We start from the raw sequence: 18,022 nt of genomic DNA, 5'->3' as shown, positions 1-18,022 counted from the left end.
TGTTCTTGGGTTTCCTATTCGAATTCTTATTTTGATTATCTAGAATTCATGCGGCTTAGATTTTTACAAGAACCATCACTACAACCTTCAGTGATTGTGTTCAGCGGGTTGCATGTGTGAACTTCTTGCTGGAACTGTGACGACGAGCACAGCTTGTCGAGCGTACTATTCATAGGACCGGTGAGTCGCCTACTGCCACCTCCCCGGCAAGTCCTCAGGCCTATACGAGTCTTTTGTGTGGCCTTGACAAGTCCTCAGGACTTGGCGAGTCTTTCGCACGAAGGAACGGCTACGCTGGATTTTCGATAACTTCATAATCGAGAAAATTCTAAACATCGGAGATAATCTTATTCTGGGTTGAATTCCTGAATTGATGAGATTTGCTTGTGGGCATATGAGTAGTCGGAAATAGTTGATTCCCAAAATTAAACATGGTTATTAGTGATAATCTTATATAGGTAACTAAGATTTACTATAAATAAACTGCTATTTAGAGACAGAATTAGAGATGGAATTATATTTTCATCTCTAATTAGAGACGAAATTATATTTCTGGCTCTAGTTAGAGGCGGGATTATAAATTCCGTCTCTATTTTGATTGTTTATAATAAAAAAAAAAGTTTAATCAGTAAAGGTTAACAACGGATAATAAATATTTCGTCTCTAAATAGAGACGGAAATTTTAATTCCGTCTCTAACTAGAGACGGAAATTTTAATTCCGTCTCTAACTAGAGATGGAATATTTTTTCCATCTCTAATCAGACAGATCTAATCCTAAATCATGATATTAGCGACGAAACTATTATTTCCATCGCTAATATCGTGATTTAGGGCATATCATGCGTGCATCTTTGTTTGCCTCTCCACCGCGTGTGTCTTGTGGAACCTTCCAATGATTGTCCCCTCCGGCGACCGTCTCTTCTAGTGACCTTCTCATCTCCTACGTGTATCTCCTCCGGCGCATCTCCTCCTATCAGTATGATTTCTCTTTCCCTCTCCTCTGTTTTACCAGTTAACAGGCGGTGATCTTGGTCGGCTGGGACCTTGTGGTGACTACTTACCTAGCCCCGAGTTCACGGCGATGACCTCTGCTGACCCTAACCTCAGCTGGCCCCCAACTCGCGGCAGCAACCTCCGCCGGCCACGACCTCAGTTGGCCCGAGCTTGTCCTGCCCCAATGTTGCGACAGGGAGCTTGACCGACCTTGAGCTCTTGCAAGCGAGTATGGCCGGCCTTGAGATTGTGGCAGCGGGCTTGGGCCAACTCAGGGCTCGCTATAGCTCGTGCTGCCACTGGATTGGCCGGCCCTCTTGGCCACCCTTGAACTCCCAACCAAGAATTTGTCATTTCTATGTTGTAGAATTATATATATTCTGATTGATTTTAACCTAGTTTAGCAAGTTGTAGAATTTTAACATAGTATCATTGCTTTGAGAGGACAACTTTTTAATTATATACCTAATTTTCTATATTCATCGTATAGTTGTGAATACATTGAATCATGAATATGTGTAGTACCTCTATTGTATTAATTGCACACTTATGAGGTAATCAATTTTATGTCTGTTAGGATACAATGTACATGAACAGAGATTGGATGTACAATAGATTAGAAAATGGATTTATCCGATATTATTATTTTGCTGGAGTTAAAGAGTTTATAAACTTTATAAAGAGTGATCCAGAATGTATGGATGGTGCCACGTTACATTGTCTATGTAATCATTCCAAATGTAGAAATAAAGCACATCTGGATCATTTGCTAGAGTAGATGCTTAAGAGCAAGAAAACACAGATTTGATGACCCGACTCTTGAGCTTGGAGAGAGAATTTCAAGCGGAGCGGCAAACTCGATTGGATCTTGCATAAATTGGGCGGGATATGCAAGCCTTCTTGGATCAAATGAGTGCAACGCCGCATCGTTTTGCCTCTCAGGAGACTCGGGATCCTAATAATCCTCTTGATCAGTAGATTGTCATAGGTGTCTTGATGTTTAACTTTTTTTTATTATTCACTAATGAAAATATCTCTAACGTTGTATTATATTTTTCAAGAACTTTGATATCTATTCTATATAACATCATCATTGGATATCCAAACTAGTATTCAGGTATGTAAAATAATTTCATATTATTAAATTTAATATGTTATTCATAATTGTATATTAGTTTGTTCTTTATTTTATTATTAATCTATCATATTAAAAAAATTCTATATGATTGATTACCACTCACTAGTTTTGGATTGGATTTTCTTTGCAAAGAGGTGTTGTATTGTATTTTTGAAATTCAGATGTTGTAGTATTATACATTCAGATGTTGTTAGAGATATCTGGATATTTACCATTGTTTTTTGCTTGGATATTTAGTTTTTGTTTTGTGCTTGGATTATTGTCGTTGGATATTATAGTTTTAGTTTTAATTTTGTGTTTGGATTATTGTTGTTGTAATATTATGCTTATAGTTGTGTTTGTGTTTGTTTAATTGTGAATGTATTGTATTATTTGAAAATCATTGTATGTGATGGTTTATATTGATATGAAATGTAAATAGGGACGAATGTATAAACGGTTGTTGGCTGCCAAAATTTCCAAGCATTAGCGATAGAATATTTATTATTTCGTTGCTAATTTATCCTAGATTTTGCCTAACAAAACGATATCTAGCGACGGATATTATTTTTTCATCGCTATTAGTGACGGAATAATACTATTCCGTCACTAATTTATCCCAGATTTGCCTAGCAAAACGATATCTAGCGACGGATATTATTTTTCCGTTGCTATTAGCGATGGAATAAATACTGGTCCGTCGCTAATTTATCCTAGATTTTGTCTAGCAAAATGATATATAGCGACGTAATATTACTGGTCCGTCGCTAAGTAATCCTAGAATCTGCCTGGATCAACGATAATTAGTGATGGAATAATAATATTCCGTCGCTAATAAGTGCCCAGAAAATTACAAAAACCTTCTCCAAGTAGCGATCGATTATTAAATTACCGTCGTTAAAATTAAACTAACACCGTTAAAATATATAGCGGCGACTATAATATTCCATCTCTAAATTTAATGATAGAATTTATGTTTCGTAGTTAATTAGCAACGGAATATTAAATTCCGTTTCTAAAATACGGTCAGCAACAGAAATCCTAAAATGCAATTATTCTGTCGCTACTCAGTCGTTAATCTCATTTAGAGACGGAACAGCGACAGAAAAGTCCATTCCTAATGCTAGAATATTTTTTTTTTTAGTGATTATCAATGATAAACCAACTAAACTGTCCCTTAAGATTTAGTTTCGTGGGACCGCTCGACAGGCATACGTACTCAATCGGGCTTACGACACCATCAATACCGAACCAAACTCATTAATAATAATAAAAATATATTTTATAGAAAAATTCATATAAAAATCATCAGACACTAAAAAACGTATATTTTTTTAAAAAAAAAATATTTCATTAAACTTATAATTATCTCTTAAATTTATCTATATTTTTATTTTTAAATGCAATTTTTAAAAAAAGGTTATTTTTTTTTAAAAAATAGGTTATTTAAAAATTTTAAAGAATAATTTTTAATTTTGATATTATTATTTAATATCTAATTATAAGAACATAAACTAAAATAAAATAAAATTAGACGATCATCATTAGCTTCATTATTTAATTTTATATATATATATATATATATATATATATATATATATATATATATATATATATATATATATATATTAAATTTAATATTTCAAAAATAAAATAAAAAATATAGATAAATTTAAGATATTATCGTGAATTAAATGACATAATTTTTTTTTAAAAAAATATATTTTAGTATCATTTATTTTATTTAATTCTATTCAATTTACTTTAGTTCGGTTTAAATAAAAAAATTAATTAAGTTTTTTAAATTTAGAATTCAAATAGATGGTGGAAAAGATATTTAGGAAATTAGCTTTCTTTAATAAATTGAATTTGAAGTACAGTAGGACTTTTGTAAAATTTTAAAAAGCTCTTTGCCCAAATGCTGGAGAAGTTTTTTTAACGACTCGTTCTTGGAAACTAGGATGGTAAATAAATTAAATATTTAATTTGGTAAGAATTCATTTATGTTAATTTAATACATAAATTTAATTAATTAATCCGGATTAAATAAATTATTAAATAAAATAAATTATTAAATTAAATAAATAATTTTGAGGACATATATGTTGTTAATATTTATAAACATATGTGATAAATATAGGGTGAATTATCTGTGATAATACTCTAATATTTATACAAATAAATTGTAAATTATTTGTAAATAATATTTTGAACAATGCCCAGAAATAAATTTTTTTAATTATATTACTCATCAACAAACAAACTTTATTACCAAATTAATACTTAATAATTAATCAAACAAGTTAAAACTATAAAAGAAATTTAAAAATCAAACGATTAAACTGAGAACATCTACTAAATTAAGTTAAACTTAATCAATCTCAAGTTTTTTAAAAAGAAACTAAACATCCATTTCAATTGATTGGTTCATTTAAATTTGAACGCCGTGAACTTTGACCCGGCTTGACTATTCCTGTATAAATGTGTGCCTATGCTCCCCTTCATGATCCATTGTTGTTTCTGTCTTCTCGAGATGACGCACGGTGTGCTCGGATCTGCTGTCCCAGCCGGCATAGTGGCCGTCGAGGCCACGGTCGTGCTGATGAAGAAGGAAGTGCTTGAACTTAAGGACTTCACACCAACGCTCGTCGACAATGTGCAGGAGCTCCTTAGTTCCTTCCAGCTCGTGAGCGCCACCGTAGGCGACCCAAGTAAGTCTGTTAATTTCCCTTTTGTCTGGATTATTGTCACGGTGTAAAGATTAAAGCATGCGACTGAGTTGCTTTGATGTCTGTAGAGAACGGGAACAGAGGAGTCGTCGGAGAGAAGGCCTACTTGGAGGACTTCGTGAGCAAGCTTCCGGCCATCGCCGCCGGCGAGTCCACCTTCCGTGTGACGTTCAAGTGGGTGGTGGTGCACGGCGTCCCCGGTGCGGTCATCGTCATCAACGAGGACTCTTCGGAGTTCTACCTGAAGAGCATAACCCTGGAGGAGTTCCCCGGCGAGGGCCGGATTCACTTCGTCTGCAACTCGTGGGTTTACCCTCAGGTCAGGTACAAGTACCAGCGCGTCTTCTTCGCAAATAAGGTGCGTGATTAATCACTAATCACTTGATTAGCAGTTTAATTGTGTGTTGTCTTCGCATGCAACTATTAATCACTTGTTTAGCAGTTTAAAAGATGATCAATAATCTAATTTGATCAGGAGTATTTATGCCGTTTAAGAAGTTTGACGACTGTTTCTTAAGCTGTACGAGGGAGGTTTACCGGTGGTGAACAATCCGCTCATCGACAAACTAAGGGAACGCATTCCCTTTGAGATGATCAGAGAGTTGTTCCGCGCGGAAGGCAACCGGAAGTTGCTTAAGTTTCCCCTGCCACAAGTTATCCAAGGTCAGTATCATGTAATCTACCGCTGAGATTTTTGGTTTTTGATCGTGACCATCTGGTGCTGTGCAGAGGACAAGTATGCTTGGAGAACAGACGAAGAGTTTACTCGGGAAATGTTGGCCGGAGTGAATCCGGTGAACATTAGACGGCTCGAGGAGTTCCCACCTGTGAGCAAGTTTGACGAGAGTAAGTACGGCGACCACAAAAGCACCATTAAGGCTGCTGACATCGAGCACAACCTCGAAGGATTGACGATCGAAGAAGCGCTGGGCAGCAACCGACTGTTCATCTTAGACCACCATGACTCGTTGATGCCGTATCTGAACAGGATCAACGACACCGCCAACAAGGTCTACGCCACGAGGACTCTGCTGTTCCTGAGAGATGACTCCACGCTGAAGCCGTTGGCGATCGAGCTGAGCCTGCCGCACCCCGACGGAGAGCAACACGGCGCCGTGAGCGAAGTGTACACGCCGGCGGACTCCGGCGTCGAAGCATCCGTTTGGCAGCTCGCCAAAGCTTATGTCACCGTCAACGACTCCGGGGTCCACCAACTCATCAGCCACTGGTGCATGCTTATGCCAATTCACTCTCAAATCAGAAGCAAACGTATGTGTAGGTGCTGATCTCCATTTTTATTTATTTATTTCGTGTTTTCAAGGTTGAACACATACGCGACGATGGAGCCATTCGTGATCGCCACCAATCGCCACCTGAGCGTGCTCCACCCCATCAACAAGTTGCTCGCGCCCCATTACCGCGGCACCATGAACATAAACGCCTCCGCCCGGCAGACACTCATCAACGCCGGAGGCATAATTGAGCAGACGTTCTTCCCGGCGAAGTACGCAATGGAGATTTCGGCGGTGGTTTACAAGAGCTGGAATTTCGTCGAGCAGGGTCTTCCTGCGGATCTCATCAAGAGGTAAATTTGTTCCTCATTTGTTGGACTCTTTTTTTGTTCCTCGTCAAGAGCTGGAATTTCTTGATTCAGGGGAATCGCGGTTAGGGATTCAAAGGGCGAGATCGAACTGTTGATCGAGGACTATCCTTACGCCGTGGACGGCCTCGCGATATGGTCGGCGTAAAAGAGATATAACAGAATTATCCAAATTGACCGGATCAAATTACCAAATCAAATCATATTAGTATTTGGATTAATTATTCTAATAATTCTGTTATAATTATTCTCAGAATTATTCTTAGAATAATTCTGTTATTTATTAATTAGTTATTTGACCAAGTACTTTTGAACATTATATATTGTATTGTCCTCAGGGCAAATATCAATGAACAATAGATTTTATTATTCTCATCTTATTCCTTCCTCTCTCTCTATTCTTCTTCTTGCATGGTATCAGAGCCATCTCTCTTTTTTTATCTTCCCTCAACTTCTTGAGGCGGAGATCGTATAAACGACGAATTTTTAAATTTTTCCCTCAAGCCTCTTATTTTCTCCTACGTGTTTTAATTTTCTTATTCTTCTCTATTTTTCAGAACAAACGAAAAATACTTATTTTCTTCCGCTGCCAACCCCTTTGCTTCTCTTTCCTCTTCCTTAATCTCTTTTTTTTTTTTTTCTCCACTACCACCGAACAAGTTATTTTTTACTTTAGATGTCAAATACTCGACGACATCAAAGAGGACAAAAGCAAAGTCCAGACCGATGTCAAATTTGTCACATCGTCGGTCATACTGGAAATATATGCCCTAAAAGACTTGATTGGTCTAGGGTAAAATGTCAAATTTGTCTTGGAATTGGACATTTTGGTATTCAATGTCCTAGTCCATTTGATTCAAATTTCATTGGTGGTCCTACAGCCTCAAGACAACCATCTATTTCACAAGTATATCCTAAAGTTCTTTCGTCTGTGCCTACTTGTGGTAAAAACCCAGAGTTCTCATCTACTGATTGGTATATTGACACTGGAGCTACTCATCATGTCACATCAGATTATAATATCCTTACAGACGTAATGTCATATTATGGCTCAGATACGGTGCAAGTAGGCGATGGTTCAGGTTTGCAAATTGCTAATCTTGGAAACACATATGTTCATTTATCTAATCGAACTTTTCACATGCGCAATGTCTTTCATGTTCCATCTATCACTAAAAATTTACTTTCTACACGCCAGTTTTGTCTTGATAACAATGTCATTTTTGAATTTCATCATAATCATTATCTTATAAAGGATAGAGGAACAAATGCTATTATATTTTATGGGAGAATAAAAAATGGCCTCTATTGTCTTCAGAGTTCTTCAATCAAAGCTTTTGTTGGTGAACGCACAAATAAACCAGCTTGGCATGCTCGACTTGGTCATCCTTCCCTTCGTATTGTTCAGTCAATCATCAATAGGTATGGTTTACCTACTTCTATTACCTCCTCTCCATCTTATTCATGTAGGGCCTGCATGGAATCTAAAAGTCATAAGCTACCTTTCTCTTTATCTGATCATGTTTCTAATTTTCCACTTGAGATAATCCATTCTGATGTTTGGGGTCCTGCACCTATTTTGTCTAATCAAGGTTTCCAATATTATGTTACATTCATTGATCATTTTAGTAAATATACTTGGCTTTATCCTATGAGAAGGAAATCTGATTTATTTGATATATTTTGTAATTTTCAAATTCAAGTTGAACGATCTTTTAATCGTAAAATACTCTCTTTTCATTCTGATTGGGGAGGCGAATATCAAGCTCTCCATCGTCATTTTGTCTCTTGTGGAATTGTTCATCGAGTTTCTTGTCCTCACACTCCAGAACAAAATGGCTCTGCTGAGAGAAAACATAGACATATAATTGAAACTGCCTTAGCTCTTCTTCATCATGCATCAGTTCCGCGTAAATTTTGGGATGAAGCTGTTAGCACTGCAGTATATCTCATAAATCGACTTCCTACACCATTGCTCAATCATAAATGTCCTTTTGAAAAACTTTATAATCAAACCCCTGATTACACTTTCCTTCGAATTTTTGGTTGCGCATGTTATCCATGGTTACGCCCCTATTCTAAACACAAACTTGACTCTCATTCACTACAATGTATTTTTTTTTGTTATAGCAATTTGCACCATGGTTATCGTTGCTTGCATATACCAACAGGACGAATTTATATTTCACGACATGTTACTTTTGATGAGTTTTTATTCCCTTTTTCGGTAGCTTCTTCAATCTCTCCTCCAGATATAAGTGGCACCTTCTTAATGCCACCTAATATTATCAGAGTGATGGAATTCTAGGTCCCGCTCCGGAGCTCTCTAATAACTCTCCTATACCATCGGAATCACCTCCGGTTGCTGCTCCAATCTTAGAAGTCTCATCGATCAAAGATAATATGCACTCTGGTTCCTCGGATAATGCAAGTCCGTCATCTACATCACCATGTCAGCCTACTTCCTCGTCGTCATCAACAAGTGATTCAGATGATAATGCTCCTTGTCGCATGCTTCCCATTAGTGATATTTATGAGCGTTGCCCACCAAATGCAACTCGATATCCCCTTCCACGAGCTCTAGTGGTTTCTTCCAAATCTATTGAACCAACCTGTTTTACACAAGCAAATAAGGATCCAAACTGGCGTAGTGTAATGGGTACAGAATTTGATGCATTTCTTCGCAATGGAACATGGACTCTAGTTCCGCGCACTCCCTCAATGAATGTTGTGGGCTCTAAATGGGTATTCCGTCTTAAGCATCGAGCTGATGGTTCTCTTGAAAGATACAAAGCTCGACTTGTAGCTAAAGGATTTAGTCAACAGCCAGGTATTGACTTTAATGACACTTTCAGCCCAGTCATCAAAATTACATCTGTCAGACTATTATTATCAATAGCTGTTAGTTCTAATTGGCTTGTACGACAATTGGATATTTCAAATGCATTTCTCCATGGTCATCTTGAGGAAACTATATTTATGGAGCAACCACCTGGTTTTATTCATCCACAATTTCCATCTCATGTTTGCCAACTCAAGAAATCCTTATATGGTCTTCGACAAGCTCCTCGTGCATGGTTTCATCGACTATCTAAATGGTTACAAGCTCAAGGATTTTCTGGATCAAAGACTGACTCGTCTTTATTTCACAAATATAATGATGAAAATATGATATTTTTTCTTATTTATGTGGATGACATTCTGATAACCGGCAATGATCACAAGGGTATCACAACTTTATTAAGTCTTCTCAATCAAGAATTTCCTACTAGAGATTTGGGTATTGCTCGTTTTTTTCTTGGTATTGAGCTTATTCCACATGAGGATGGCTATCTTCTCTCTCAGAGCAAATACATTACTGGACTTCTTCAAAAAGCCAAAATGGATGGAGCACGTCCGGTCTCTACACCAATTGCTATAAACAACTCTCCAACTTCATCCTCTCCTGCTCTATCTGATCCACAAATTTATCGAAGTATTGTTGGGGCCTTACAATATGTCACTATCACACGCCCTGATATTACTTTTGCGGTAAATCGTGCTTGTCAATTCAAGCATGCTCCAACTGAACAAAATTGGGATAATGTAAAAAGAATACTTCGTTATCTCAAAGGTACTATTCTACATGGTCTTCTTTTATATCGCCAATCGTCTCGAGATTTACATGCATATAGTGATGCGGATTGGGCAAGTTCTCCTGAAGATAGACGCTCTACTAGTGGATATGCAATATTTCTTGGACGAAATCTTATCTCATGGAATTCGAAAAAGCAACCTACGGTATCTCGTTCAAGCACTAAGGCGAAATATAAAGCGATAGCAAATACAACGCCGTAAATTATTTGGCTTCAATCACTTCTCTCCGAACTTCATCTTGCATCAAATATTGCACCAAAAATTTGGTGCGACAATATTGGAGCAACATATCTCACAGCAAATCCAGTCTTTCATGCTCGTACAAAACATGTGGAAATTGATTTTCATTTTGTTCGTGAACGTGTGGCAACTCAGCAGTTATCCGTCTCTTATATTTCTACTGAAGATTAAATCGCTGATATCTTTACCAAGCCACTATCCAGACAACGCTTCAACAAGTTAGCAAGCAAACTCAATGTCAGAGATCTCCCGTTGAGTTTGTCGGGGGGTAAAAGAGATATAACAGAATTATCCAAATTGACCGGATCAAATTACCAAATCAAATCATATTAGTATTTGGATTAATTATTCTAATAATTCTGTTATAATTATTCTCAGAATTATTCTTAGAATAATTTTGTTATTTATTAATTAGTTATTTGACCAAGTACTTTTGAACATTATATATTGTATTGTCCTCAGGGCAAATATCAATGAACAATAGATTTTATTATTCTCATCTTATTCCTTCCTCTCTCTCTATTCTTCTTCTTACACGGCGATCGAGACGTGGGTAGGCGACTACTGCGCCATCTACTACCCAACGACGCGGTGGTGCGTGCCGACGCCGAGCTGCAAGCGTGGTGGAAGGAGGTGCGCGTAGTCGGGCACGGCGACAAGAAGCACGAGCCGTGGTGGCCCAAGTTGGAGACCGTCATAGAGCTGATGGAGACCTGCACCACCATCATCTGGGTGGCCTCCGCCCTCCACGCGGCCGTCAACTTCGGGCAGTACCCCTACGCCGGCTACCACCCCAACCGGCCGACCCTGTGCCGGAAGTTCATGCCGGAGCGCGGCACGGAGGAGTTCGCAGAGCTGGAGAGGGATCCGGACAAGGTGTTCCTGCATACGATCACCAACAGGCAGCAGACCATCCTCGGCGTGTCGGTGATCGAGATCCTGTCGATGCACTCGACCGACGAGGTGTACCTGGGCCATCGGGACACAGCGGAGTGGACGGCGGATCGGAAGGCGCTGGAGGCTTTTGAGAGGTTCGGGGCGGCACTGAGGGGGATCGAGGTGGAGATCGTGGCGAGAAACGGCGAAGGGAGGTTCAAGAACCGGAACGGGCCGGTCAAGGTCCCTTATACGCTGCTGTACCCCACCAGCGGAGCGGGGCTCACCGGGAAGGGCATACCGTCCGGTTGAGTGCCGCTGCTTGAGTGCTAAGGTGGAACATAGATATCAGGCCTGTGTTAAACATAATTTCTTTAAAACCCTCTAAAAGTACTTTGAGGTCATGTTGGACGTATATTTCTCAGGTTACAACGAGACGGTCACATAGACAATGAAGCACTGATTGTTCATAGCAAACTAAGTGTGTACCCAAACACTATCATTAAAAGATTGTCAAGTGAAATGCACGACAGAGAAGAGGAGGGTTGGGAGGGAAGAAAGTAGGTAGAGTTTCTACTAAGCGTCTGCGTCTTTTTTGCTTCAGGTCATAGTCTCTTTATATAGGAGCTAAAACTCTCGGCAATATTAAATGGTCAGATAATGGTCATTTATTGCCTATACTCACCTGACTTGAAATGTCAATCGTCGACCATCAATGGTCGATCATTTCAGTCCCAGTGATTACGGATATATAATCATTCTAATAATTTAAATTGACACATTAATGCATCCATTATTGAGCATGTTTAAAAAAAAAGATTCAGTGATAAAATGTAGGTTGATTCGCTTAGTCAAATTTTGCCCCAATCAGTCCCACATTCGATGCGCACAGGTCATGTTCGTACACAAGTCAATTTGGTTTAGTATAATCTGGGCCTTGGATTTGCACCCTCCCACTGGCTCATGCATGAGAGAAAGTCTCTACCCATACATGTTTATAATATTCAAAGTTATGATTTAATATAAACCAACAAAAAAAAACCACAAACACCCTATTCATAATGGAGTCTCTTTCCATCCACCTTTTTCCATTCATATGTTTTCAATAATTATCCACATGAATGGAAATATGATATGTAATAGCATTCAATAGTTGAGTCATGCATACGACATGCAAGTTTTCCTTTGAACTTTCTCTTGTGAAGACATATTTACGTATTGGTTGACCAGTAGAAATAATATCCTTGAACTGTTTTATCATTTGTATAAGCATTTCATATCCCATCTAGGACTCTATATGATACAGCTCAGTTATCATGGGTGTATTCATTCTTGGCCACGAAGACGCCTGATTTTGTAAGAGATTATGTGAATTGTGTCTTTCAATTTCGTTTTAAAATGGCTCAACTTTTTTCTCACATAGGTGATCTTTTAACAATAATTCATATTACTCTACTCAATCATTAAAAGTTGTATGTTTAACTTTCATCCTTTACGGATATCAATGATCCATTTGATAGTTTGACCACAATGATCTACTTGGTGTAGTTAGGTTGTTACATTGAACCTAATTCTTAGGATCTCAAATTAGCATAGGTTGGATTTCTTTTGCACTAATTTGTTCAATAGGCATCAATCTCATTCTTCTTGAGAAGTTTGTAAGTAACTCTCTGTTTAATTCTTTGGTTAACATATCCACTAGGTTATACTTGAACTTTACATAGTCAACAGTGATAACTAGTAGTTCTCTAATGGTATTGTGTCTACTACATATATGTCTATACTCACCATTATATAGATGACTTTATATCCGATTAATTGTTGATTGAATATCACAATGTATGTAAATTGCCAGCATAGGTTTTGATTATCTTAGAATATCTTCTAAGGATTATCACAATCATTCAGTTTCTTCACCACATTTATCCAGGGTTACGAACTCATATTCCACTATGGATATAATTATTACAGTTTACTTAGAAAATTACCATGAAATGGATGTACCTCCAAAACTAAATAAATATCTACTCGTGACTTTAAATTTTTTATGTTAGATATCTAATTCGCATTATTATATCCTTCGATCAATAATGGTTGCAAATTGTCGGCATAGATTTTGATCATTTTAGAATATCTTCTAAGAATTATCATAATTATTCAGTTTCTTCACCACATTTATCCAGGGTTATGAAATCATATTCGACTATGGATATAATTATTACAGTTTACTTAGAAAATTACCATGAAATGGATGTATCTCCAAAAGTAAATAAATATCTACTCGTGACTTTAAGTTTTTTGTGTTAGATATCTAATTTGTATTATTATATTCTTAGAAAATTACCATGAAATAGAAAGGTTCCAAGCGCCTATAGGGGGATAAAATTTTATCCCCGTCGTAATGGATCGCGACAGCTGACATTTTAATAAAGTTTCTAGTCCGGGTGCCTGGATCGGGCTGAACCGGCTCGACCAGGGCTCGAGCCTGGGGCACCCTGGGTCCGGGTGGTCTGAACGCTCGGAATAGCTTCGAACGCCTGGAGCACATTCAACCTCCGGTTGACTTTTCCTCCGGGTCTTCTACTCTAGCTCCGCTTGCTTGGGTGATTTCGGCCATCTGGAATAGAGCTCACCCGAACCTATCTTCTGACCTTCTCAAGCAACCTTTCGCTCCTGCTTCTCGTCCCTTGGAAACATCGTGCGCATTCTTCTCGTCCACTAGCGTACTCTTCCGTAGTGCCTCGTCTCTCAGACGCATCAATCCCTTTGACTCTCTCACATGTCGTCCTTCTCCCTAGCTGTGTCTTTTGCTTAATTTCCTGTGCTCATAAGTTCCTGCACACTTAGACACAAGGATATCAAAACACAACATGACATAACTTGACTTGGTTGATTATATCAAAACTACCACGGGGTACTTACACATGACTCCTAGAATCTGTATTTTGTTTCCTTTACCCTTAGTGTTGATCCTCTTTCGCATCTTGCTCAAACCTTAAGAACCAAATGCTAATTGAGCAATCTAGATGTCTCACATTTTAGTCTCTCCTCCTCTTACACACATTGAGCAATAAGCTCATTCAATGTCCACTCTTCATTTTGAGTATTATACAATATCTTAAAAAGAAATGAATCATGCATGCAGAGACATTAAAATGAAATGCACTGATATACTCTCATACATTTTGAATTTTAGTACTTTTAGACTTGTGGTGATATTAGACATCTCCATAATGCACTCTCGTGTTTCCTTTGTCATTATATCGTATGGACACCAACTTCGAAAAAAGTGTGACAGTCTTAACCTTTTCATTTGAGGAGAATCTGTCTGCCAATTGGTTCAGAAAACTCGTAGCATTCTTGTTGGTGCAGCGGAGGCCGGCAAGAGGGGGGTGAATTGCTGAAAACACAAAATAAAAATACCCTCCTCGGATTTCAACTCAATTAATGCAATAGTAAATAAAGTAAAGGCAGAAATAAAATTAAACCAAGCAAGGAAATAGAAATTAAGTAGAAAACAGGATTTAACCTGGTTACAACCAAGGAGGTTGTTAATCCAGGGCAGTAAGAAAAAGCTCAGTAGAAAAATCTCCTTTGCTGAAGGCGGAGAAGCCTTTTACACTTTGGAAGCTTAGAACTATTGCTAGGAATGACTACACAATGATTGCTTGAGTTGTTGTTGAATTCCTAGCTCCAGGGGCCTTTTTATAGCTCCTAGAAAGTCTATCTCGAGGGTCCAAGGCGCCTCCAACAAGGTTTAAGGCGCCTCCAACTCGATCTCGGATAAAACTTTATCCGCAGCGCAAACGGTCAAACTGGACTGCTCAAGGCGCCTTAAACAATCATTCAAGGCGCCTTCAATGTGTTCAAGGCGCCTTCAAGGTTACTGCTACAGTAATTTCAGCCTCTTTTGTCTTCTTTTCTTCTCCTCTTTAGCTTCCGAAGCTCCGTTCTTTTGGGTGATTGCGACCAACCGGAATAGGGCTCACCCGAACCCAATTCCCGGCCTTCTCCTCGAGTAGCCTTCCGTCCCGGCTTAACGTCCCTCGAACGCCGCGCACGCTCTTCACGCCCACCGGAGTACTCTTCCGCAGCTCTCTCGTCCTTCGGATGCACCGAGCCCGTCGGCTCCCTTCCCGTGCCATCCTTCTCGCTAGCTGCGTCTTCCGCTTGACTTCCTGTGTTCCTAAGCTCCTGCACACTCAGACACAGGGATCAAACACAGCAGGACCTAACCAACTTGGTTGATCACATCAAAACTACCACGGGGTCCAACAATCTCCCCCTTTTTGATGTGCATCAACCCAAGTTCAAGTTAGGGTTAAAATAGACATAAAAAGTAATTTTAAAGAAAAAATTACTAAACTAACAAGTTAAGCATAATTTTTTGCAATTAGTAAAATTGCAACACTTTTTATAATAACAGAAATTTCAAAATTTTCTAACTCCCCCTAAACTTGATTTTTCTCTCCCCCCTTGATCACAGCAAAAATGGGGTTAAAAAAATAACCTAAGTTAAGTGAAATGTATAGAATTAAAAAAAATTCTAATTCAAAAACAAATTTTTCCAAACAAAAAAATTCTAAGTCAAATTTTTGAATTTTCAAAAAAATTTTTCCAAGTCAATATGAATTTTTCCAAAAAAAATTTCTAAGTCAAATTTTTGAATTTTAAAATTCAAAAAATTCTAAGTCAATAAAAAAATTTCTAAGTCAAATTTAAATTTTTGAATTTTCACAATCTGACTTTTTAGAATTTTAAAAAGATTTAAGAACTTTTAAAGCATTATTTAATTCTAGTTTAATGTTTTTTCAGAAAGTTAATTAAACATATTTTTTTTTTTCAATATTTTAGCTTCCAGGTCGTGGCGAGGCACTAGGCCTTCTTGGTTATTGGAGCAACAACCACTTCCTTAGACAAAGCTTCCATAAAGAATTTCAATATTTAATTTTCTCACTGTAAGCTTTTAATTTTTGAAAAATTAATTAAGCACAGATTTTGGAACCCAATAGAGGTTCCTACCTACAGGGTTATTCAGATACTTAGGGGGTACATAATTTTTTGGTATCCTTCTAAGCTGGCCCTGATGGTTTCTAATATACCAGTTCAATTTTCCATAAACTTTAATTTTTGACTTTGGAAATCTATTTAAACATGTACTATTTCTTAATTTCTCAATTTCTAATTTTAGATTTTTATTTTCAGATTTCAAATTTTTATTTTCTTTTTCTAATTGATCTAATTCTTTAGACAAAGCTTTAATAAACTCAAAAGACTGTTTAGAGTTTAGGGCACGTACCTTACTTACCTCATCTTGCGATGCTCCCCCTTCTTCATTGCTTTCTCCTTCTGATGTTCCTCCCCCTTCATCTATGCTCATTTCTGAGCTAGACGTTTCTTCTAGCTGATGGTTGACCATCAGTGCTAGTCCCGAGAATTCTTCGATGTCTGACTCGGAGGATGATGAATCTGACCAAGTAGCCTTCGTGTTCTTGTGCTTGGAGGATTCTGGTTTCTTGTTGATTTTTCCTTTCTTTCTCCTTTCTCTTTAATTTCGGCGTCATCCTTGATGTGCCCTTCTTCGCTGGTTGTAGCAATGAACCGTCCTTTTCTTTGTTGATGCCTCTTTTTCTACGGTCTAAATTTATTAGAATTAAAAACTTATTGAACCGCTTTACCAATAGTGTCGCTTTCATCGCCCGAGGCTTCGGAGTCAGAACCGATTACTTTTGCCTTTAGAGCTATGTTCTGACCGGTCTTCTCTACTCCATTTGGCTCTGAAACTCGAGATTCGTGAAGTTCAAAAGTCGAAAATAACTGTTCTAACGTACTTACCTCGAGGTCCTTAGAGATGTAGTATGCATCTACTAAGGAGGCCCACTCTGGAGTTCTCGGGAAGGCATTGAGCGCGTATCGAATGGAGTCCCGGTTGGTTACCTCTTCTCCAAGGTTCGTTAGTTGCGTTATTAGCTCCTTGATTCTCGCTTGGAGTTGCGCTACCTTCTCGCCTTGGTTCATCCGGAGGTTCGTTAACTGGTTCCGGAGGATGTCGCGCTTCGCTAGCTTCGCTTCGGAAGTACCTTCGTGTAGCTCCAGGAATTTTTCCCAGAGATCTTTCGCTGAGTCGTAGCTTCCGATCCGATTTACTTCTTGTGGTGGCAGCACGCTAAGCAGGTGGAACTCCGCCTTTCCGTTGGCGACGAAATCGGCTTGCTCCTTCTTACTCCATGTGTTTTCTTCTTTGTCTTTCGGCGCTGCAAAACCATATTTCATTGTAATAAGAATATCAAAATCTGTTTTAAAAAATACCTCCATTTTGCGCTTCCATGTGGCGAAGTCTCCGTCAAACTTCGGGGGATGGATGTTCGCTCCGGCCATCGTCTTGATCGTAGTGCTTCAGTTGGCGGTTAGTCCTTCTGAGGCGATCAGGCTCTGATACCACTTGTTGGTGCAGCGGAGGCCGGCAAGAGGGGAACACAAAATAAAAATACCCTCCTCGGATTTCAACTCAATTAATGCAATAGTAAATAAAGTAAAGGCAGAAATAAAATTAAACCAAGCAAGGAAATAGAAATTAATTAGAAAACAGGATTTAACCTGGTTACAACCAAAGAGGTTGTTAATCCAGGGCAGTAAGAAAAAGCTCAGTAGAAAAATCTCCTTTGCTGAAGGCGGAGAAGCCTTTTACACTTTGGAAGCTTAGAACTATTGCTAGGAATGGCTACACAATGATTGCTTGAGTTGTTGTTGAATTCCTAGCTCCAGGGGCCTTTTTATAGTTCCTAGAAAGTCTATCTCGAGGGTCCAAGGCGCCTCCAACAAGGTTTAAG

General features: G+C 38.4%; 1 pseudogene; it reads left to right on the top strand.

The window, feature by feature from the left end:
• The first annotated feature begins 4,644 nt into the window (after nucleotides 1-4,644).
• On the top strand, nucleotides 4,645-11,504 carry LOC121999670 (annotated as a pseudogene).
• Nucleotides 11,505-18,022: the final 6,518 nt, after the last annotated feature.

The sequence above is a fragment of the Zingiber officinale genome, chromosome 7A (assembly GCF_018446385.1).
Source record: "Zingiber officinale cultivar Zhangliang chromosome 7A, Zo_v1.1, whole genome shotgun sequence".
In the NCBI taxonomy this organism is placed as follows: domain Eukaryota; kingdom Viridiplantae; phylum Streptophyta; class Magnoliopsida; order Zingiberales; family Zingiberaceae; genus Zingiber; species Zingiber officinale.
This window is presented reverse-complemented; position numbering and strand designations above follow the sequence as displayed.